Source organism: Dipodomys merriami, unplaced genomic scaffold (assembly GCF_024711535.1).
Source record: "Dipodomys merriami isolate MVZ:Mamm:240054 unplaced genomic scaffold, mDipMer1.0.p SCAF_1024, whole genome shotgun sequence".
NCBI classification, from domain to species: Eukaryota; Metazoa; Chordata; class Mammalia; order Rodentia; family Heteromyidae; genus Dipodomys; species Dipodomys merriami.
Genome location: NW_027202299.1, coordinates 228,796 through 252,705, shown reverse-complemented (window position 1 = coordinate 252,705; position 23,910 = coordinate 228,796). Strand labels below are relative to the sequence as shown.

At 40.8% G+C, this 23,910-nt stretch overlaps 1 pseudogene; it reads right to left on the bottom strand.

Moving 5' to 3' along the window:
* Positions 1-22,172, bottom strand: part of LOC138809255 (myelin protein zero-like protein 3 pseudogene) — a 35,051-nt pseudogene extending 12,879 nt beyond the window's left edge.
* Between the last annotated feature and the right edge of the window lie 1,738 nt (positions 22,173-23,910).

Genomic DNA, 23,910 nt, shown 5'->3' with positions numbered 1-23,910 from the left:
AAAATACATATATAAGGGTTCATTTTCCTCACATTACATTATCTGAACTTTTCGGCTTGACTCATACATATACTACATATTGCAAATAAGGGAAACCATGGGACCTATGTTTCTTTGTGCTTGGCTACTTCACTTAATATAATTTTTTCCAAGACTTTCCATTTCCTAATAAATGGTGCAATGTCATTCTTTCTGATCGAGGTATAGAATTTCAGTGTGTATATAGAGCACATTTTCTTGATCCATTCATCTATTGAGGGTCATCTGGGTTGGTTCCATATCTTAGCTATGGTAAATAATGCTGCAGTAAACATAGTTGTGCTGGTAGCTTTAGTGTGGTCTTGTTTGTAAACATTTGGGTAAATGCCCAAAAGTGGGATTGCTGGGTCATAGGGCAGCTCTATGTGAAGTCTTTTGAGGAACCTCCATACTGCTTTCCAAAGTGGTTGAAAATGTTTACACTCCCACCAACAATGCAGTAAGGTTCCCTTCTGTCCACATCCCTTCCAGCATCTGTTGTTGTTAGAGTTCTTGAATTTTGCCATTCTAATTGGAGTCAGGAGGTATTTCAGTGTTGTTTTGATTTGCATTTATTTTATGGCTAGGGAGGTTGAACATTTCTTCATGTGTCTATTGGCCCTCCTTCTTTCTTCTTCAGAGAAGTTTCTCTTTAAGTCATTAGCCCACTTATTTATTGGGCAGTTGTTTCTTTGAGGATTTGTTGTTGGGGGATTTAATTTTTTGAGTTGCAAGCATATTTTAGATATGAGACCCTTGTCTGTTGTATGGCTAGTGAAGATCTTCTCCTAATCCGTGGGCTTTCTATTGATCTTGCTTGGTATGTCCTTTGCCATGCAGAAGCTCTGCAACTTCATGTAATCCCATTTGTCCAACCTTTCTTTGATTTGTTGTGTTTCTGGGTCTCTATTAAGAAAATTTCGGCCTGTGTCAAGGAGACCTAGGGTTTCTCTTATTCCATCCTGTAATGTTTCCAGAGTGTCTGCTTTGACACTGAGGACTTTGATCCATTTGGAGTTGATTCTGGTGCAGGGTGATATATAAGGATCTAGTTTTAATTTTCTACAAGTAGTTATCCAATTTTGCCAGCACCATTTACTGAAGAGGCTGACTTTCTTCCATTCTATTTTTTTAGCTCCCTTATCGAAGATTAGATGGCTATAGGTCTGTAGGTTCATTTCTGGGTTTTCAATTCTATTCCATTGGTCCTGAGGTCTGTTCTTATGCCAGTACCAAGCTATTTTGATTGCTATGGCTTTAGAGTAGAGTTTCAAATTTGGTATTGATATTCCTCCAGCAGTGCTCTTTCCGTTGAGGAGCGTTTTTGCTATTCAGGGTCTTTTAATGTTCCATATGAATTTTTGGATTGCCTCTTCTATTTCCGTGAAGAATGTGGTTGGGATTTTGATAGGTATTGCTTTGAATTTTTAGATAGCCTTGGAAAATATTGCCATTTTCACGATGTTAATCTTTCCAATCCAGAAGCATGGGAGGTTTTGCCATTTTCTAAGTTCTGTTTTGATTTCCTTTTTCAAGATTTTTAAGTTTTCATCATAGATGTCCTTCACTACTTTTGTTAAGTTAATTCCTAGGTATTTTATTTTTGAGGGGGTTATTACAAATGGAGTTGCTTTCCTAATTTCAGCCACACTTTTCTCATTGTTGGCATAAAGACAAGCCATTGATTTTGGGGAGTTAATTTTATACCCTGCTACTTTGCCAAAGTTTTGAATCAGCTAAAGCAAGCTACTTTTAAGAGAAAAGAAAAAGAAAACCTGAGTATGAAGGCAAGGCCCTAAGCCCCTGACTTCCCAGAATGGAAAGTGGATCAGTCACGGAATCCAACAGTTTGTGCTTATTCTTTTTATCACAGCTGAATAATGCCCCTTCAGTTCTAGGCCCTCCAATAGGAAATGGAAGTTAGGCTTGTTCTTTGCTTCTGGCACACAAATAATTTGTGTAGAAGAAACCTATCCTCTTGCTTCCTAGATTCCAGGGTTCAGCCTCTCTTGTGAATCACGGTGGGAGGTGGATGGCAGTGTGACAAGAGGTTCCAAATAGAGTGACAGCAATGATAATGAACTTGCAGCTGGCAGCTGGATGCCAGGGCTAGGTGGCAACTTGTAGTGCCCTCTGATTACGCAGCAGTAGGGAGACTGAGTTGGAGCACCTGCTGGCTCTGCCTATCAAGTCCACCCCACCACCAGAGGTATAAATGGGGATCTGAGTTGGCTGTGTCAGATTCCTGCTCCCCAATGCTACCTGTTTTCCTCTGTGCGTAACACTGCTGAGGACACACATCCAACTTTTCTATAGCCTTGCACAATGAGGAAGATTGTGTACATATAGGCAGGCTAGAGTGGCAACCAGATTGGCGCAAAGATGAGCATGGCATTGGCCTAGGATCCTAGTCTCAAATATAGGGGGAGGAGGAGGAAGAGCACAGGGTTGGAGGGTGGAAAAAGTGGTGGTCTTGGCTAGGCTGAGGTAGGTGGGGCTCCATAGTGGTCCCTAACCTTCTGCAAATAAAGTCCCCCAGATAGCTTCCCCAATTTCCCTAATTTGTGTGCCCCGGGTGGGTGTGGTTTTTAAGTAAGGCTGGGGTAGTTTCAAATCCTTTGCATGACTTAGTCTTACCTGAGATTCAAGTCATTGTACTTAGTAACCTGGGAAGAGAATAATGCATTTTGGGTCTGGTTTGAATGAAAGGAATTCAGTGTCTTTGAGCTGACAGATATGGAGGATTCCCTTTCTGCCAACTGATGAGTGTCAAATAATTGAGAACAGTTCTTCCATCTTAATGGAAATTTCTCTGAGTTCTCATGCCTCATTTCAGCTCCGTTAAGTTGGGTGATCTCTAAATCAGTGGTTGTTGGTGTATGCTCTGAGGACCCTTGGAGTTCTGGAGACCCCTCTAGCTGAGTCTTCAAGATACTGCTTTGGCGGATGGCCAATAGACACATGAAGAAATGCTCAACATCCCTAGCCATAAAAGAAATGCAAATGAAAAACATTGAGATACCACCTCACTCCAGTTAGAATGGCAAAAATCAAGAACTCTAACAACAACAGATGCTGGAAGGGATGTGGACAGAAGGGAACCTTACTGCATTGTTGGTGGGAGTGTAAACATTTTCAACCACTTTGGAAAGCAGTATGGAGGTTCCTCAAAAGACTTCACATAGAGCTGCCCTATGACCAAGCAATCCCACTTTTGGGCATTTACCCAAATGTTTACAAACAAGACCACACTAAAACTACCAGCACAACTATGTTTACTGCAGCATTATTTACCATAGCTAAGATATGGAACCAACCCAGATGACCCTCAGTAGATGAATGGATCAAGAAAATGTGGTATATGTACACAATATAATTCTATGCCTCCATCAGAAAGAATGGCATTGCCCCATTTGTTAGGAAATGGAAAAACTTGGAAAAAATTATATTAAGTGAAGTAACCCAGGCCCAAAGAAACATAGGTCCCATGGTTTCCTTTACTTGCAATATCTAGTATATGTATGAGTCAAGCGGAAAAGGTCAGATAAAGTGATGTGAGGAAAATGAACCCTTAGATATGTATTTTAATGCTTTTTTCTTTCATTCATTTGTTTCTAATGCATTTATAAGATTATCTCTTTGTTTCTTTGTATGTCCCTCCCTCACAGTATAACCCCTGCTTACACAATATTTGATGCCAATATAATTTGTGTAGGAGATGGGGAAAAATATGTCGTTTAAGGATACAGGTGGACCTGTTACAACAATGAGAAATACAAGTTGTAATGTCGAAAACGAGCTTTACAACGTTGGTGCGGGGGGGGGGGGAGAGGCTTGGGGGTGGCTGGGAAGGGACGTGAAGGGTAAACAAAGGAGGAGGCTGCAATGCTTGATAAGAAATGTACGCATTATCCTGCCCATGTAATTGTAACCCCTCTGTACAGTATGTTCACAAAAAAAAATAAAATAAAATAAATTAAAAAAAAGATACAGCTTCGGCAATATTATCTCCATATATGTCCACGTTCTCATCATAGAATCTAAACAGAATATGGTGTCATATAAGATGGAATACTCATAGAAGAATGTAGAGGTCTTTTATTCAGCCAGATCACAGAGATTAACAAAACTAAAATACCACCAATTTCTGTGCTTTTTTAATTTAGAAAATGTAATCATTTTTTACAAATAGTGTCAACAGGACACGCGTTTCTTATAGTTACATTAAAATGCATTGTTCGGGCAGTTAACGTCCTAGGCCATAATACACTTCTCTTTCCATCTCAGTTTTAGGAAATACTAAACGATGAGCACAGCATTGACTGCACTGGAAACTACTATGGAGACAGCAGCTTACAGCTGCAGAGAATCAAGGTATATTACAATGAGGCAGCTGGTGATTGTCTCCCATCTGGCTTCCCATACCATGGCACAATAATTCCCTAAGGAAACAAGGAAGGAGTTGGTGCCTTTCTAAGGGTAGTATTGTAATTTGAATTTGGGACCTTCATCTTGTAAGTCAAGTGCTGTATCCTCCTGAGCCACTCAACCAGATATCTTAATTTTTGAGTATACTCTTGGGAATTTAAATACAATCCAAGATAAGGACTCAAATGTTTTTATTTCTTGGTATTGTTTCTAACATATTTATAAGAAGATTTCTCTGTTGCTTTGTATGTATCTCCCCCATGGTATAACCCTGTTTTCATTGGATGTGATGTTGGTATAATTTGTGGACGGGAAGGGAAAAATCAAACTGTTCACAAAGGTATGCAGGTGGACCCATTCCAACAATGAGATGTTCAAGACGTTATGTAGAAAACGAACTTTACAGCTTTGGTGTTTGGGGGGAAGGAATGTGAAGGGATAGAAGGGGAACAAAGGAGAAGGCAACAATGCTCAATAAGAAATGTATTCATTACCTTGTTCATGTAGTTTTAACCCCTCTGTATGGTATTTTCAAAATAAAAAAATTGTAAAAAAAACAAATACAACCCAATGCCATTTTATTGTGTGCGAGTCATCCTTCTAAGCTGAAAATCTTGGCACTGACCATGAGCTTCTTTTGCTAAAGGCTAATGTTCTACCATTTAAGTCACATCTCCACTACCAACTATTTTGGCTAATTTCTTGGAGATGAGAGTCTCCCAGACTTTCCTGCCCCAGCTGACTTCAATTTGTGATCCTAAATTCTCAGACCTTTGAGTAGCTAGAATTACATGCTTCAGCAACCAGAGTCCAGTTACATTGCCCTCTTTAAAACACAGATTGCATTTCTAAAAAAAATATTTTAATTCAAAATTTAAAATTTTTGGGGGGTCCGGATGTGGGGCCTGAACTCTGGGCCTGGATGCTGTCCCTGAGCTCTCCAGCTCAAGGCTATTGCTTTACCACTTAGACCACAGCACCACTTGTGGCTTTTTACTTTTTGCTTATGTGGTGGTGAGGAATCGAACGCAAGGCCTCATGCATGCAAGGCCACCAGCCACACTCAGCCACCTTCCCACCCCCAATTTTAAAATTTTAAAGAGGGATGTTCAGTCACTAATATGCATGAGAATAGTCCAAATTACAAAGTATAAACTAATTGTCTCACCCTGAAATCTATAACACTTCTGGTCTTGAGCATTTTGACTATGAATACTTAGCCAACAATGATTTTTTTAAGGTTTTAAAGTAAGAAAGCATTCTTCTGATGTAGAAAAACTAATGTGTAAACATTGTTTTAAATGATTAATATTGTCTTTCCTAATACAGACAGCCTAACTGAAGTCTACAGATTAGATTTTGAATTTTTGTAACAGTCAATGTAAAGTTCATTTAATTTTATATTAAGAGTTTCCATTCTACATTAGGGTATAAAAACAGAATCATGGAAACTTGGCTTTCGTGTGTAATAAACCAATAAACAAGTTCAAACAAAAGGATAAAGCTATTTAATTTATTTGATTTGTGGATCTACATTTTGGGATGTTCTCACCTTGATATTTTGTGTAAATATTGTTTAAGTAACGTCTAAGATTCAATCTTCTAGTTCCTTGGTTGAAAATGGTTGTGTGGGATTGTGTCACTCCTATGAACAATATTTTAGATTGTGTCTTTATTAGATCCTGTATATCCAGCAAGATGGCCAGTTTTCTTTATGTGAATGTTTAGAAAAGGGGGCATTTTCAAACTGGTATTTTATCATTTTAACTGATGTCCCTTTGGCCAACTCAGGTTAAATGGCTAATTGCAAGTAATTGCCCAAGTTTCTTCTGAGTATTTGAATACAGGGATATGCGCTATTTGATAACCATTATTGTAACATTATAAGACAAAAAATATATATTGTGTATATTTTTCCCCAGGAAAGACTTATACTTGAATTCCCCCTATATCTACTTGCTGAATAGCCACACTTGGCTCTTTTATTTTTGTCGGACATGGGGCTTGAACTCTGGGCCTAGGCATTGTCCCTCAACTCTTCAGCTCAAGGCAAGCAGCTCTACCACTTGAGCCACAGTGCCATTTCTGGTTTTCTGTTAGTTTATTGGAGATAAGAGTCTCATGGTTTTTTCTGCCCGGGCTGGCTTAGAACAGCGATCCTCTGATCTCAGCCTCCAGAGTAGCTAGGATTACAGTCATGAGACACTGTTGCCTGGCACCTGTCTCATTTTCTTGAGAAAGCTAATTGGGGAAGGGAAAGGATAGTGGGATAACAACAAAGGGAGCGGTAACAATTTTTGAGAAGAAATGTAATTTCCTTACTCATGTAACTGTAACTCCTAAATGCAGCACATTTACAATAAAATAAAATTAACAAAACAAAAAACAAAAAAAAAAAACAAAAGTTTCTTGCTTATAGGCGCTGGTGACTCATGCCTGTAATGCTAGCTACTCAGGAGGCTGAGAACTGAGGATCAGGGTTCAAAGCCAGCCTGGACAGGAAAGTCCCTGAGACTCTTATCTCCAATAAATCACTGAAAAAAACCTGTAAGTGGGGCTGTGGCTCAAGCGATAGAGTGCTAGTTTTGAGCTGAAGAGCTAAGGGACAGTGCCCAGGCCCAGAGTTCAGCCAAATGACCAACCAAAAAAAAGTGGTTCTCATATTTCTTTTGCCCTGTAAGGCTCAAACCCTGATGCTCATCTTTGCCTCCTTAGTAGCTGAGAATTTGGCCACCATGCCCAAACAAAGGAATGAATATTCATGGAAATAGACAACTACAAATGTTAAAGTTGCTGAAACCTTTTGCATGTTGATTCATGCTCAAGATTTCTTTTGTTTTTCCATGTCCCAAATGCTGTAATTTCTGTAATAAATGCTGAGAGCCACTTAGAATCATAAGCTCTTCCCCTAAGTTCCTTGTCAAATATAGGTATAAGTCAACACTTGTTCCCACAGGCAACAAATAAGTTCCTAGGGACATCATGGTGGACCTAGAGCCTGGAACCTTAGCCTCTGCCCAGAGCTTTAGGGCATACAACTTCATATTTGGCATGTCATAATGGTCCATGGGTCCTAACATCAAGGCACCCCAGTTCCCTTTGCTAGACAGAGCATTTATCCATCTAGATATCATCCACACATAACCCACCTATTCCAGTCCATGGGAGTCATGCACCTGGCCACTCAAACAACTCAGATCAGTGCCACTCTGCAAGCCCTCCATGACAGAGCAGCCTCTGAAGGGAAAGAACAGCCAGCAGAGATAACCTCCAGCAAGGTTTCAGGGCTTCTGATCATTTCAAAGGCCTGGCAATAACAGGGAACCACTTCAGGACACCAGAAATGAAAACACAGCAACGTGTGAGCAAGGTTCAGACAAGTGCTTGCAGCTTAGCTTCCCTCTGACGTCATTGTGATCCTGTCCCTCCTGTGAAAGTAACTACATTTCCAGTATTGAGGCAGGGTTTGTTTTTCATTTCTAGAAGTACTTAGTTGGGTTAAAATGTATCTTCCTCCACATTGTCTTTACTTACTTTACAACCTGTGTGATTTTTAGAGTCCCAGAAACATTGAAAATATTCCCTTTATTTCACCAAATTGTATCTAAAAGAATAGCAGTGTTTGCTCAGAAGAGTCCTGGATGAGATGGAGTTCACTGAGGATGAGAGAAATATAAATGACCTAGTGTCTGAGTACCAGCAGTGACAAGATTCCACTACTGGTGAAGAAGGGGAATTTGAAGAAGACTTGGTGGAGGAAGAGGTTTAAGCCTTCCCATTGCTAGCAGTGCAACGGGAGTGCCAGAGCTTGTCTACTACTTCTCAATTGAATGGTACTATCCTGAGCACTTTATATCCTGCAGTGCGGTCCTTGCTGTATATCATAATGCCTAGCCTTGTCTGTCATGAACTCACTTACAGTGAATGTCAACAAGTGGCTTTATTTTTTTGGAGGGGTCCAGTCGTGGGGCCTGAACTCTGGGCCTGGGCGCTGTCCCTCAGCTCTTCAGCTCAAGGCTAGCACTCTACCACTTGAGCCACAGCACCACTTCCAGCTTTTTTTTTCTGCTTATGTAGTGCTGAGGATCAAACCCAGGGCCTCATGCATGCAAGGCATGTGCTCTACCACTGAGCCACCTTCCCAGCCCAATGTGTGGATTTCCTTTAAATAGGATTGTTTAAAAACCCCATTTATATAAATAGTAATTGAAGTGGACCCTGAGATGAGGCCGAAGCTGGTATGATTTCATTTTGATCTAGGCCTTTGTTTTAGGGATTTTAGACTTGGTTGGCCTACTTCCTGGAATGAAGAAAATCCATCTGGTCCCCCTCCCCTTAACAAACTAACCCACCCTTGACCAGTTAAAGACTAACCCATAAAACAGGTTGTAATCTGGCTCCAACTGTTGACATCACTTGCTTACCATAAACCCTGCCTTTTGCACATGCTTACGTTAAACTCTGCCTATTGGCCACCTGTGTGTGGTCTGGTATGACTGTACAATCCTTTGTTTGTGTTATGATCCCAATGGTCAACTGAGGGTGACCAGGCTTAACCTCATAGGTTTTTGCCTTTAAAAACCAAAGAATGGGGTCACTAGGGGTCCCAGTATCAGCTCCCGATCCTGTGCTGTGGCTCTTACTGGTCACAGTAGGAACTTCCTCAATAGAGTTGCATCTTTGTTAACAAGTTTGTTGTGGTGGGCTCTGTCACTGTGGATGACTAGGTGGGTTTGCCTGCCTGAGTAGGGGTCTTCCTACTACATTTAATGGGGATCATCCAGGATAGAGTTCTTAGCTGCTCCAAACGGAGGGGGATTGAAGTCCCAGGCATGGAAGACAGTGTGTGGGCACTCAGCTGTTGGAGAGAAGTTCTGAGAAAATCCTCAACGTAAGCGCAGTTGACCTAGATAACGAAGTCGCCAGAATGAGGTCAAAAGTTGAATGAGTCTGAAAGCAAGAGAGTCCCCTCCAGCCAAGGAGGTCCAGGGACTCCTGGACCCCTCAATTCCACCAGTCTTAGCAGTCCTAATTGGATGGGGGCTTGCTTGTGGAGAAAATAGGTTGAGAGAAAAAGTAACTTTTGGTTTGGGGATCCCTCCTCATTCTGTGTATAATCGTTTCTGTCTGTGTCTCATTGTGCTTTTGCTTTTGCTTGCCATGTTTGTAATTGGATTTACTTTATGGGAAAAATATGGGACAAAGTAAGTCCACTCCTGGGACATCCCTAGACCTTGTCCTACTTCATTTTAAATATTTCAAAAAACAAACAAACAAACAAAAATCCCTGCTAGTTCTACTTTTGTAACTTGCTTCTTTGTCAATTATGAAAATGACTCTGACCACCTGCAAATGTCCCCAGTTAGATCTCAGCCTCAGGCCTCGGCTGAGGGTATGAGCATGGGGACAACCTGCCAGTCTGAGGGGACTTCTTTCTCTTGACCCAAGATGACAGGGAATTCTCCTCTGTCTTAGAAGGCCCCTGGGTCAATGTTTGCAGGAATCTAAAAGAAAAATCCTCCGGAGGTGAGCAAATGGGGTTCGAGTCCCTTGGTGAGTGAATGGTGGTGAGATATTGCCGCATTCACTGAGATCTGATTTTGTCTTTGTGGCCACTTATCTGTCTTGTTTACTTTGGTGTGTTTTCTGTTCTATGTTTTCTGAGGTAGGGAAGTTCTGGGTGCGAGTTGCAGGCTCACTCAGCAGACTCTGGATTCAGCTTCCTAAGTGGGAGCAGCACAGAGTTCTGGTAAGGATGAGATGGGGCCAATTAGTCCCCAACTCAGACTTTGGTTCTTCTCTTGTCCTGTTTTAAAATTGGTTCTAGTTTTAAATGAGGATTCTTAGTTTTTGTGTTTGTGTTTTTGTTATTTATTTGAACATCTCTGGGAGAATAAAAGTTCCAGCCTCCAGCTAGGCTTAATCAGACCTGCTTTATCCCCCTCTGTGAGGCATGGAAGTTTGATGGACTAGCTTGGTCTCCTTCAAGCCTCAGACTGAATTTTCTCCCTATGGAGGTTGCCTGAGGGGAGGGTGTAAACTGCTGTGAGCCTGGTTGAGAGACATTCAGCTGGTCCTGTTTAGTTTCAGGTGACCCCCCCTCCCAGCCTTCCTCCAACTAAAGGTATTCAAAAGATTATTTGGTGAAATGCCTTAGGAAACATTCAAGCCCTGGGAAAATGAAGCTCAACAAAGGTGTTAAAAAAAAGGAAAATCTTGTCTTAAATTCTTGTTATCTGAAGATTTTAGAAATTGTACGTACATGATGTTAATTTTTGTGCACTTTAAGATCAGTGTGAGTGTGTTTTTTATGTGTGTGAACATGTTCAAGATAAGAATTGTCAGCATATCATAACAATTGGGTACGTTTAAGTTTAAAATTCAAAAGGTTCTGAGGTTTGGATATTACCAAATATTTTGAAGAATCTTTTAAAAAAAAGCATAAAATGCTTTTTAAGGATTATTTAACTTGAAAATTAAAAATCTGGTATTTTGAAATCTAATATTTTAAAATGCACAAAGCTGTTTACACTGTAATCAAGTTATCTGCCTTAACAAAAATGTATTGGCTGGTTGAGATTTAGTTCCCTTAGTTAAAATTTGTGGATAAATATTGGAAATACAAATATAAAGTTAGTTTAACACTGTCAAAGACGTTACCTGTACTGTCTGTTTAAAACTGTGTATTTCATTCAAGAACCAAGAGAAAAGAAAGGGGAAAAACTTAGAAGCCAACAAAAGACCTATCTTTAGGGGTGAGGCAGAAATGCAGTTCAGCTGGTCATATATGGTGGGACAGGTTTGGGGGGGAGTCCACAAATGGTGAGATGGGCCCTGGGAGGAGTCCACGCATGGTGAAAGAGGGCAAGCTGGCACAAACAGTTCATCTAACCCTAAAGATTCAGATTGGGTGTGTACCCATTCCATAGGAGGAGCCAAGTGGCCCATCTTTGTTCTATCCCTTTTCCTGTAGCTAGACACTGGAAACATGATGGTAAAAATTAGTGTTGTGATGATCTGATTAGTATTCCTAAAACTGCTCCTTGGATGTGTTAAAATTAAATTAAAGAGGTGTTATAAAGAGGATTAAAATTTTATTTGTATAATGTGAATTGCTTTCAATAATCTTCTACAATTAGGATATGTTTTTACAAGTCATAAAGGTGTTAAGTCTAGCTTCTTGGTACAGTGATGGTGATTGCAATTCTTGCATTAGGGAAAATTTATCATTTGTGTTTAAAAATTTTATTGTATATCTGTTTTAAATCAAGCAGCCAGGAGACAATGAATGACACTTGGCCTCAAGATTTCAAGGGATCTTTGTGAAATGCAAATGAAAACTAAAGTATAAAGTATTAAAAGGGATTGAGAAGAGGCTTAAAAAAGTAGGAATTGATTTTTGGATATAAAGTTTAAAAGTAAAATCATTCTGAATATTTGCCCCAAAGTGCACAAAGGAAAAATTAGGATTACCAAAATAATTTTGCTATTCCAGTTTGCTCTTATGTTTGTTTGTTTTTTTAACAGTTTCCAGCAAGCCCAGAGAAAAGCACAGAGGATTTTACAAGTTTGTCAGTTGTAACTCTGGCTCTTAATAAGTTCCAGGTAAGAGCATGCTTAAAAGTACTTCTATGTTGAAAACCATGTTGCTTTTAATTGGAGTAAAGTGGTCTTTTAGTTTAAATAGGGATACAGGTGGACCCATTGCAACAATGAGATGTACAAATCGTTATGTGGACAAATGAACTTTACTACTTTGGTGTGGGGGGTGGGGGGGATGGAGAGGAGATGGGAAGGGGAAACAAAGGAGGCAACAATGCTTGATAAGAAATGTACTCATTTTCTTGCTCGTGTAATTGTAACTGATCTGTACGGTATTTTCACAATTATATATATATATGATTCATTGATCTGCACACAGGTTCAAAGCCATCCCAGGCAAAAAAAAATCCCTGCGAGACTGTCACCTCTAATCAGCCATCAGAGTGCTGAAATTGCAAGCAGAGTGGCTTTGGGACTCAAAGTGGCAGACTGCTAGCCTTGAGCTGGAGTGCTGAAGGACAGCAATCAGGACCCAAGTTCAAGTCCAGCAACCAGCTAAGGGAAATGCCAATGTGGGATTTATCTCAGTGTGGAGAAGACACTCCTGGGACAAAATCAATGGAAGGGCATCCAGAGGCAGTAAGCCACTGCTTGGGTGGCAGAAATAATGTCATATCCTAGAGTCATTTGTGCATGGCCCTTCACAAATTGGTCAGAGCCAGGAGGTTATGAGAAGATAGTTTGTAAGCATTCCTAATGTCCATGACTAACTACCTTGTAAGGGACATTAACTTGCCAATCCTCTGTGATAGTAGTAAAGAGCTAAAGTTATAAATTGTGAGGGATAGTTTAATTCCCAAGTCCTGTATGTGCTAAAAGCCCTAATTGGCATTAACTGAGCTGACACCAGCCTCATGAAATTCATCTGTCCCAAAAAAATGGGGGGATTATAAAACTGAGTGTGTTTCTATTGACATCTTTCTAAAGGCCTGCACAGATAACTTAGGCATTGTAAGGTCATGAGAGATCACATTCGTAAGTCATCCAGAAAGATGCTTTTGCAAACCAGTGTGCTAAACAAGCTACACTGCTGTAGCTGGAGAAATGGTCTGTAGAGTTGTCAAAAGTTAAAATATTGTTCTTAGTGAAATCTTACCCTAGTAGCCTCTTTGTAAAATAAGCTAAGCTTATAAGTTCCTGGCAAGGTAGGATCAACGCCCCTCATGTCAGCTTGAAGAACTTACAGAAGATGGACCTTCGCCCATAACCCCCCTTTTAAGAACAAGAGTCCAGAGTCCATTTTGGAAAAATGAGGCAAAATATATAAAATAATAATTATTATTACTTTTTAGAAAAAGGTATAAAGAATAGTGTTAACAGGTGTGCAAAGGTGGAGACTGCATCTGTCAGAGATGATTACATCTAAGTCTTCTGTGTCTGTTTACCAAAATATCTGATTAGTAAAACGTTTGTCACTTTGGTAAATTATTCTAGGCTATTGTCTAAACAGTATTAAAAACCAACGGGGCCACAGCCTGCCAAGCCTATGTAATGTATCCTTAACCAGTCTGTGTAGGAATTTGCAACCCAACACGAGTGTGACAGTCCTTTGGAGCCACTGCTGCTGCTACAGCCTGACAGTCACCTGGAGAAAATCTACATAGTTACCCTGACCACCTCCACTGTGGAAGAAGTAGACCGAACTCCTGTCTGATTTCATCACCTGATACTGCATCACGGTTGAAAGCTGCTAAAACTAAGATCTTGTGGGACATTCTAACCTGGACTATCCTGAGTAGCAGTGAACAGCTAAGTACCTCTACGCTCTTGAGTTCAAGCAGTTAATCTGATAGCTTCTAATAGATTACAAAACCCACCATTTCTAAAAAGAAATTGATTATATGTGTATGTAGAGGAGCCCAGTATGACCCCTGCTGTTACGCTCAGATGAAGTGTTGCTCAAGCAAGGCCAGAGGCTTGTCAACATACAGACAACACTTGTCACCATCTAAGCAATAATAGCTGAACCCCATTATAATGTCATCCCTCTTATTGTTCTCCTCCCTGATATTTTCAAAACTTTCCATAAATGTGTACAGACTTGCAGCATCCAGTGCTGTGGAAGGAAGGGTTGTTTCTGTTAAGCATGCTGCTGCCTTCTAAAATTACAGAATCTAAAGGAACAGTGGAGAAGCAGGGATCCCACTGAAAAAGAACTGTAACAAAATTAAAGCTTCTTTCTAACATTGAAATGTTGGACATTGCAGTTTCCTATCGGCAGACTTACTGACTTACACACAGGAGGACGAATGTGCATGTTCTGTGCAAGAGTTCTATCTGTTCTTTGCCACCACCATGTCCTCCTCCACAATGTGGCGGCTTAGATTGGACTTCATACTTGGAATTTCTTTCAAAGTTAGAGTTCAGGCAGCCAGTGACTTCTCTAGTTCCTGCATTTAAACATAAGAAAGATGATTTAAAGGAAACCTTAAATCAAGCTGCTGCTGTTCTCACACATATAAGCAATTCCTTTGTTTAGACTCAAGGGGAGGAGGACCAGTCAAGGAAAGGCACCTTAGGAATGAGAAACAACCCTGGCCTCTTAAAGACCTACCTTGGTGGTCAGCCTCAAACCAAGTTGCTCTGAAAGGAACATTTATTCCTGCTCCCCTTTTCATTGCCTCAATTATCTCCCTAATGTTTAAATAACTCACTCTGGTATAAAATATAGGTCACCACTTCAATTTAGAGGACAGTGAAGTTAATATTTAGTTGAAATTTATTTAATAATGCTATATATATATATATATATATATTTAAAAGTTGATAAATAGGTGACATCTCCTTTTAATAAAACTAAAAAATGTATTGAAGTAGTCATCACATACAATTTCTCTTCAACAGTCATTATTTTTAGGCTAACTTTCTAAATGAAAGAGTATAAGACTTTTTAAAAATATAATTAGTGCAGATATATCAGCCAAAGTTTCATCGGCCTGTGGATACACAATTTGTTGGTTTGTCTATTTTTCTTTGTGGTGGCTATTAGGAAAAGTAGGAAACTATCCATAGTGATACCTGGCATTATTTTTTGCTGTATTTATTTTAATTTTTTGTGCTGATCCTGGGACTTGCACTCATTGCGTGAGCACTGTCCGTAAGCTTTTTCTGATCAAGGCTATGACTTTAAAACTTGGGCCACAGTTCTACATCCAAACTTTTGGTTGTTAGTTGGAAATAAGACTCAGACATTCTGTCATTGGGCCCAACATCAAACTGAGGTTCTTTTGTCTCACCCTCCAAAATATCAAGGATTATAAACACGAGCCACTGTTAGTCATATTATGTGTTTTTTAAAGAATCTGTCAATAATAATAATAGAAAACTATTACTATTACTAAAGGCTCAAACCTGTAATCCCAGCTATTTCAGACCTAAGATAGATAGGATCATGGTTTAAAGCTTGACTGGTCAGACAATTCAGAGTTTGTTATTTTTTTAACCCGTTGGCCCCAGGGTTTAAATTCAGGCCTAGGCACTGTACATCAGTTGCTTTTCATTAAGGCTAGTGCTCTACCCCTAGAGCCACAGTGATACTTGCAGCTTTTCCTGAGTAGTTTATTAGAGGGAAGAGGTAAGGAGACTGCACAGTTTGGCTTTGAACTGCCCTCCAAAACCTAATCCTTGAAAATAGCAAAATAGTGATGCTTACCATCAATTAAGCAGCAAAAAAACCCCTGAAGATATGGCTCATTTCTTCAGTGGTGTAGTGTCCACCCTGCTTGGAAAAAGTTACAGAAATTCAAGCCTCAGTGTTGGCACATATGTACACAGAAGCATGAACACACATACATACATATAAAGGTCCTATACACAATTCCATGGGATGAAAAAAGAGGTAAAAAATGCTGGGAAGATGGCTCAAAATATTAATTTAAATTAGGAAAAAAATAAATAATTTCAATTGTTAAAAAAATACTACCACAGCCGGGTGGCAGTAGCTCATACATGTAATCCTAGCTACTCAGGAGGCTGAGATCTGAGGATTTCAGTTCAACTCCAGACTGGGAAGGAAAAGCCCATGAGAGCCTTATCTCCAAGCAACCATGCAGAAAACAGTAGTGGCACAGTAGCTAAAGTGGTAGAGCACTAGCCTTGACATGAAGAGTTGAGGGTTTATTTAGCACCCAGGCCCAGAGTTCAAGCCTCCTGACCAAGAAAAACAAACAAAAAATCTGCCATAGCTGATTGTGACTTAGGTGGTAGAGTGCTTTCTTCCCATATAGAGGTATGAGTTCAATCCCCAGTGTTGTTCATACCAAAACAACCCAAGAAAAGCACACTAAGAACTATGTAACAAAAAATACAGCTTACATTGTAAAGAAAATTAAAACTTAGAAATATAATTGAGTAGAGCTAAAAGGAGAACCATGGCTCAATTGTTAGCAGCAATACACAGCATCAAGTAGGTATTAATTTCCATCAAAACAATCTAGACATTGAATCCAATACTATGATAAGTCTACACAGCAATTTGTATAGATTGGAGGCACCATCAATTAGGAAAAATAAGCCTTGAGGAATGGCAGACAGGAACTCAAAAAGAAACAAGACATTTAGAGACATGCAAGCACATCTTCTTTGCTTCTAAATACACCCTGAGAAACAACAGGCTGCATTCCTCATTTTAAGGATAAACAGCTGTTGTATGGCAAAATGTATTTTCTCCTGGAAGAAATATACTAAAGAGTGAGTCACCAAATAAATAATCAAGAATTCAAAAGGTTTAACACCAAGAGTGAAAAAGACAAAATAAACAATTACCTGCATGACTTTATGACAGACTTTGCTTTATTAGAGAAACTCCCCTGATGTCAAGCAGCTCTATGCTTCTCTCTGTGACAGCACCCACATACTGAGTGTGCTTCTATCTGTCTGTTGCTGTTTGTTTGCTTGCTTACTCAATAAAGCTATGCCAACTTTTCTTGCCATGGTGACTTCTCTGGAAATTCTTATTCCGTGACCAAAGTCAAGGACCTTAAGTAAAGAGAACCTAGTTCTGGAGGGAAACTTTAAAAACCCTCACCTAGACCCAGTGACTGTTGCTTCAAATACTTAAGAGCTGGGTGGGAGTGTAGCTCAGTGCTAGAGCACTTGCCATCCACGCAGAAGACCTGGGTTTGGTCTCCAACAATAGAGGAAGGGAGGGATTCTGAAAGATCAAAGACCCAAAGAATGAGGAAGAACAAGTGTGGACACATCACACCTGAAATGAAAATTTATCACACTGAAACACAGTAATCAAGACAGTCTGATATTAAAGCTGAAGAAACACAGTAAGTTAATAGTAGAGAAAAAAGAACCAAACCTACCTGGGAACTTGAGATCAGATACTAGATTATGCAATAAACAGCCACTAGGATAGCTAGCTATCTATATGAATAAATACAAAGTACACCATTACTTAAATCCTTTGCAAACAATTCCTAAAACAAATAGGGACGCAAAGGTAGAAAACAACTCATGGAATTTTAACGAATAACAAGTGAGTGTTTTAAGAATGGAAAATTATTTCCCAAAGGAAATATAAATAGGAAAATACCAACAAATTTGTGTATATTACAACTTAATATCTATTATTCAGTAAGTGACAGCAAGAGATAAAAAGCCAAGTTCTATTAACATCGAAGACACACCTCACAACCCCTGCACTAAAATTGGGTTTCTACAGGTCAGGAAGGAAGAAGAACCACTTACGTGGATCAATGGAATAGAATTAAACCTCAGAAATGAACACACAGATCTATAGCCACCTAATCTTCGATAAGGGAGATAAAAAAATAGAATGGAAGAAAGACTGCATCTTCACTAAATGGCAAAATTGGTTAATCACCTGTAGAAAACTAAAGCTATATCTGGATATATCACCCTGCAACAGAATCACCTCCAAATGAATCAAAGGCCTCGGAGTCCGAGCAGACAAACTAAAAACATTAAAGTAGGGAATAGGAGAAACCCTAGTTCTTCTTGACACAGGTCAAAATTTTCTTAAAGAGACCCTGAAACACAACAAATCAAATAAAGGTCACACAAATGGGATTGCATGCAGCTGTAGAGACTCTAAATGGCAAAGCACATAGCTAACAAGATCAATAGGAAGCCCACGTATTGGGAGATCTTCACTAGCCATAAAACCGAGAAGGGTCTCATATCTAAAATATACTTGGAGCTCAAAAAATTAAATTGCGCCACAAAAAATAGTCAAAGAAACAACTGCCCAATAAATAAGTGGGCTAAAGCCTTATAGAGAAACTTGTCTAAAGAGGAAGTAACAATGGCCAAAAGAAACATGAAGAAATACTCAACCTTTCTAGACATAAAAGAAATGAAAACAACATTGAGATTCCACCTCACCCCAGTTTGAATGGCTATAATGAAGAACTCTGACGGAGGCATAGAATTGCATTGTTTATATATACCACATTTTCTTGATCCATTCATCTACAGAGGGGCATCTGGGTTGGTTGTATATCTTAGCTATGGTAAATAATGTTGCAATAAACATACTTGTGCTGGTAGCTTTAGTATGGTCTTATTTGTGATCATTCAGGTAAATGCCCAAAAGTAGGATTGCTTGGTCGCCGGGGAGCTCTAGGTGCAGTTTTTTGAGGAACTTGCATACTATTTTCCAAACTGATTGAATAAGTTTAAACTCCCACCAACAATTGCCCCATTTTTTTTAGTAAATATACTTTATTCTCCTCTGTATTTGCTCTATACCTTGTTTTACAAAGTTATGAAGTTCACAGCTTTATGCCAAAATGTAAGAAGACTAGGCTTATTTGTTTATAAACATTTTTGCAGTCAGGTGTCATCTGAATTCTTCATTTGAATCCATACTCAATACTGAAGAAAAAAATCAGAAACCAAGGGTACTGGAGTAGAGTAGTGCTGTGGCTCAAGTGGTAGAGTGCTAGCCTTGAGCTGAAGAGCTCAGGGACAGTGCCCAGGCCCAGAGTTCAGGCCCCATGACTGAAAAAAAAAATCAATTTCATCAGTATTTTGAGGCTGGGAAGGTGCCTCAGTGGTATAGCACATGCCTTGCATGCCAGAGGCCCTGTGTTCGATTCCTCAGCACCACATAAGCAAAAAGAAAAAACCAGAAGTGGCACTGTGGCTCAAGTGGTAGAGTGCTACTCTTGAGCTGAAGAACTGAGGGACAATGCCCAGGCCCAGAGTTCAGGCCCCATGACCGGACCCCCCCCCCCAAACAAAAGGGTGGATGGACCCGACTGAGCAAGTATGGAAGTGCTTTGTGCTCCGCCAAGTTCTATGTGAGAGTGGATGTGCGACCATCCTCTAAACCAAAAAGCTCTGCTTCCCACACAGTAGCTGACTTCACCTACTGCCCTAAATGTGTGGTCCTGCTGAGCCGCATGGTGACCAGGGTTTCCCAGATTTGCTCTGAATTCAAGATTTTAATGCAGCTGAACTGGAATCAAATTGGGGTCGAAGGGGGAAAGGTTGTTGAAGACAGTTCTCCTATTAAGAAAAATACTGCCTCATTTTTTAGGAAATGGAAAGACTTGGAAAAAATTATGTTAAGTGAAGTAAGCCAGGCCCAAAGAAACATAGGTCTCATGGATTCCCTTACTTACAATAAGTAGAATATGTCTGAGACAAGCAGAAGCAGTCTGACAAGTTGAAGTTAGTCTAAATGAGTCCCAAGATAAGGACTCAAATGTTTTTTTTTTCTATTATTTCTAACATATTTAAAAGATGATTTCTTTTTTGCTTTGTATTTCCCTCCCCCATGGTATAACCCATGTTTTCCCTGTAGTTGATGTTGGTATAATTTGTGGAGGGGAAGGGTAAAAAAATTGTTTAAATAGGGATACAGGTGGGTCCATTGCAACAATGAGATGTACAAGATGTTATGTTGAAAAACGAACTTTACAACTTTGGGGGGCCAGGGAGGGAGATGGAGGAAAGGGATAGTGAGGGGAAACAAAGGAGGAGGCAACAATGCTTGATATGAAATGTACTCATTACCTTGCTCTTGTCATTGTTACCACTCTGTACGGTATTTTCACAATATAAAAAACTTATTAATACAAAAAAGAACTCTAACAACATATGCTGCAGGGGATGTGCCCAGAAGGGAGCCCTACTGCATTTTTGGTGGGAGTGTAAACTTGTTCAACCACTTTGGAAAGTAACATAGAGGCTTCTCAAAAGACTCCACGTAGAGCTCCCCTATAACCCAGCAATCCCACTTTTGGGCATTTACCCAAATGATCACATACAAAGCCATACTAAGGTTACCAGCACAACGATATTTATCACACCATTTTTAACATACGCAAGATATAGAAGCAGCCCAGGTGCTCCTCAGTAGAAGAATGGATCATGAAAATGTGGTATATACATACAATGGAATTGTATGCCTCCATCAGGAAGAATGATATAGCCCAATTTGTTAGGAAAGGGCAAGATTTGGAAACAAATTATGTTAAGTGAAGTAAGCGAGGCCCACAGAAACATAGTTCCCATGGTTTCCCTTATTTACAATAATTAGTATATGTCTAGGACAAGTAGAAAATGTCAGAAGCTATGTTCTTATGATATGATAAGATGAAAGTATGTGAAATGCACCCCAAGATTGGGACAGATGTTTTTTTGCCCTTAATGTTATTTTTTCTAACGTACCTATAAGGTACCATGTGATTTTTTTTTGTTGCTTTGTATGTTCCTCCCCCACGGTCTATCCCATTTCACTGTATTCGATGTTGGTATAATTTGGGGAGGGGAAGGGAAAAAATCAAAATGTTTAATAAGGGATACAACTTGACCCATTGTAATAATGAGATGTACAATACACTGTTAAAAAATAAACTTTACAATTTAGGCAGGGGTTAGGGATGTATAGTTGTGGAAATGGGAGGGAAGGGATGGTAGTGAAAAAACAAAGGAGGAGGCAACAATGCTTGATGAGAAATGTACTCATGTACATTTCTTTCTTGATAAGAAATGTACTCATTACCTTGTTAATGTCATTGTTACTCTTCTGTATGGTTTTTTCATAATATAAAAAACTTATTAATATAAAAATAACTCTAATAACAGATGCTGGAAGGGATGTGCCCTCATGTAATTGTAAACCTTTTCTCATGTAATTGTAAACAATCTCTACAGTATTAAAAAAAGTAAAGAAAATGAGTTCATCATGTTCTGTAGCAGGTGGATCACTGGTTTGGAAGGACAGAATCTTTGCAGGCTCTAAGCACATAACCCAGGGCAATGCAGTCTATAGCCTGGAAGCGAAGCCTGAAATACTCTGCGTATGGCCTTCCTTCCCTTGAAACCACAATTTAATAGGAAGAGGCAAATGTGTGTACCTCAAGCTTTGGTATGCACAGTTACAATCACATACACAAAAAACCCCACCCGGGGATTATTTCCCAGAAACGAGGAAGAAGGGCCACAAAATTGGTGTATCTGGGATGAGAGTAACTGGGACTACTGGGAGGAACCAGCAAGATGCAGTCCACAAAGTGAAGAACAGTTAACTGGGCTCCACCTCGGGGCAGTCTGCAAGACCTGGCCTTACTTCTCCTAGGTCTAATGTGGCACCTGCCTCGCGACTTTGGCACAACCTGCATACATTCCAGTAAACACATGCATTAATGCACAAAATCCGTTACCAGCAATTTGTTCCCTCAATTGTAGAGTGGAAGGGCACCCACTTATGTCAGACAGGGACAGAAGGAGTGTTGGTTGAGGAGGACAGTAGCATCCACAGTTCCAGTACTATAACCTTGGGATACACAGACCATGGTGGAGAAAGCAAGTTGGGGAGGGGAGAAACTACAAGATCTGGCCTCCCTTCTCTTGGTCCTGTTGAGCATCTCCAGTTCAATCTGGCATCATGTCTGTGTGTTCGTATGAATGTATACACAGGGGCACAACCTTTCTCCCAAGATCAGTTTCTAAGTAGGGGTGATGTGGTCCACTTACCTCGAAACCAGGGCATGTGGGATGGCACCATCACTTGGAAAGAAACAGACCAGAAAGATGGAAGCGTACCAGGTGAGGATGAAGAGGTCCATATGCAGAACCTCCTTGTTGCAGTTGAAGCTATAGTGGGTTGTTGATTGTGGCAGCATCCCCAGCTCTTGTCCCATAATCCCCAGGAAAACAGGCCACAGCCAAGAGAGGAGGTGGAACAGATGTTATAGAAGCCTCAGAAGAGGGGGTGGAACCAAATTTTCTCAAAACAGGGCTGGGGCTGTTCTGAAATTTCTCCCACATGGGTCAGGGTAGAAATTACAAAACAAGGAATGAAGGAGAGGGGCTCATGTACCTTATGTGGTCCTCTGAAGATAGCTCCCACAGCTGGGCCCACATTGAGCAGGAAGGTCATATGGTGAAGCTGAAGATCCCTCAGGCTCCCCTAGTGGCTGTGCCAAGCATAACACCAGTTGAGAGAGGGAGGCAAGGGCTGCACCTCCAACCCCATAAATGCCAGTGGACATGGGGAAAACAAGGAACCCGAAACTCTACAAGTCATAGCTGGGAAGGGATGCTGAGAAAACTCTGAGCCAGGGCCTTCCTTCTCTGCGGCCACCACAACTGGATTCAGACCAGTCTGGCACCACTTCTGTGTGTTGTATGTGAACACATGCATGTTCCTTCACCTGAACATATTTTCCCACAGGAAGGGCTGAGCCAGCAGGTGGACAGGGAGGGGGGGTGGGGCACTAGGGTCAAGAGGTGAGTGGGGATAAGGGTGGGCAGGGAGAGGGGTACCAGCTGGGAGGAGTTAGGCCCCACTTTCATTGATTCAGGACTGTTTAGGTATGGCTCCTGCCCATGGCCCCAAAACTGACCAGGAAAGTAGAGGTCCCACATGGTCAGGATAAAGAAGAACCAACATTAGCTCCAGTACCAGCAGATGTATGGGAACTGAGCAACCAAATGTGCTACAAGGTCAAAGGTGTAATGGTGGACAGGGAAGACTCTGATTCCCTGCTTTCCTTCTCCAACGACTGTGTTGCCTTGGTTCAGTCCAATTGCATCGTCTACTTACGTGCATGCCACACACATCCTTTCACACAGGAAGGGTTGGGATGCGGAATGGTGGGAATGGGTGGCAGGGGATGTAAGGGATGGGGGATGGAGTGGGGAAAGCAAAGGGTAAGGCAGGCACTTGGGTGAGGAAGCATGATTTGGGGTGGACAGGGGAAACAATTGGTTTTGGGAAGGTGAAGGACGGTGTAGGGTTGCTGATGGGCAGGGGGATAATGAGGAAGGGGACCCCAGTGGAGAACCTAGCAATAAAAAGGGGAGAAGAAGAGAGATTCAGCTCACTTAACACTTAAGAGCCCTGTCCTAGGGATGGCTCCTGCTGGGGGGCAGAGGAGAGAATGGAGAAGAGGGCAATGTAAGGGGGCGAGAGGAGGGGGACACTACATTGAATCTTGGTCTTTGGTGATGGCTCCAGCAGTTAACTGCACAGTGTCCTTGAAAGTGGAGGTTTGCTGGCTGGTGATGCCTAAGAGGCACTGGGGGGACCATGTCTCTGCAACAGATGCAGCACCAGTTAGGAGAGGCAACATCTTTCTCAGCTCCAATGCCTCAAGAAGTTGCTTCATAACAACAGGTGACTACTGAGGGCATGACCAAGAGGGGATGGGGGGTGACTTCTAAGTCCCTATCATCCTTCTATGGAGGATTTTCATTCCCTCACCCACAAATCTTCCTACACTGAGAAGAGTGGGGGCGGGTTGAGGGTGAGGTTCACACCATCAGTGGTGGAGAGGAGAAGATTAGAGGGAGTTGTGCCCCTTTACCTTGAAACTGGGTCTTGTAGGGTTGCCTTTGGCAGATGGGTCCCAACACCCTTAACCCAACTAAGGTTTT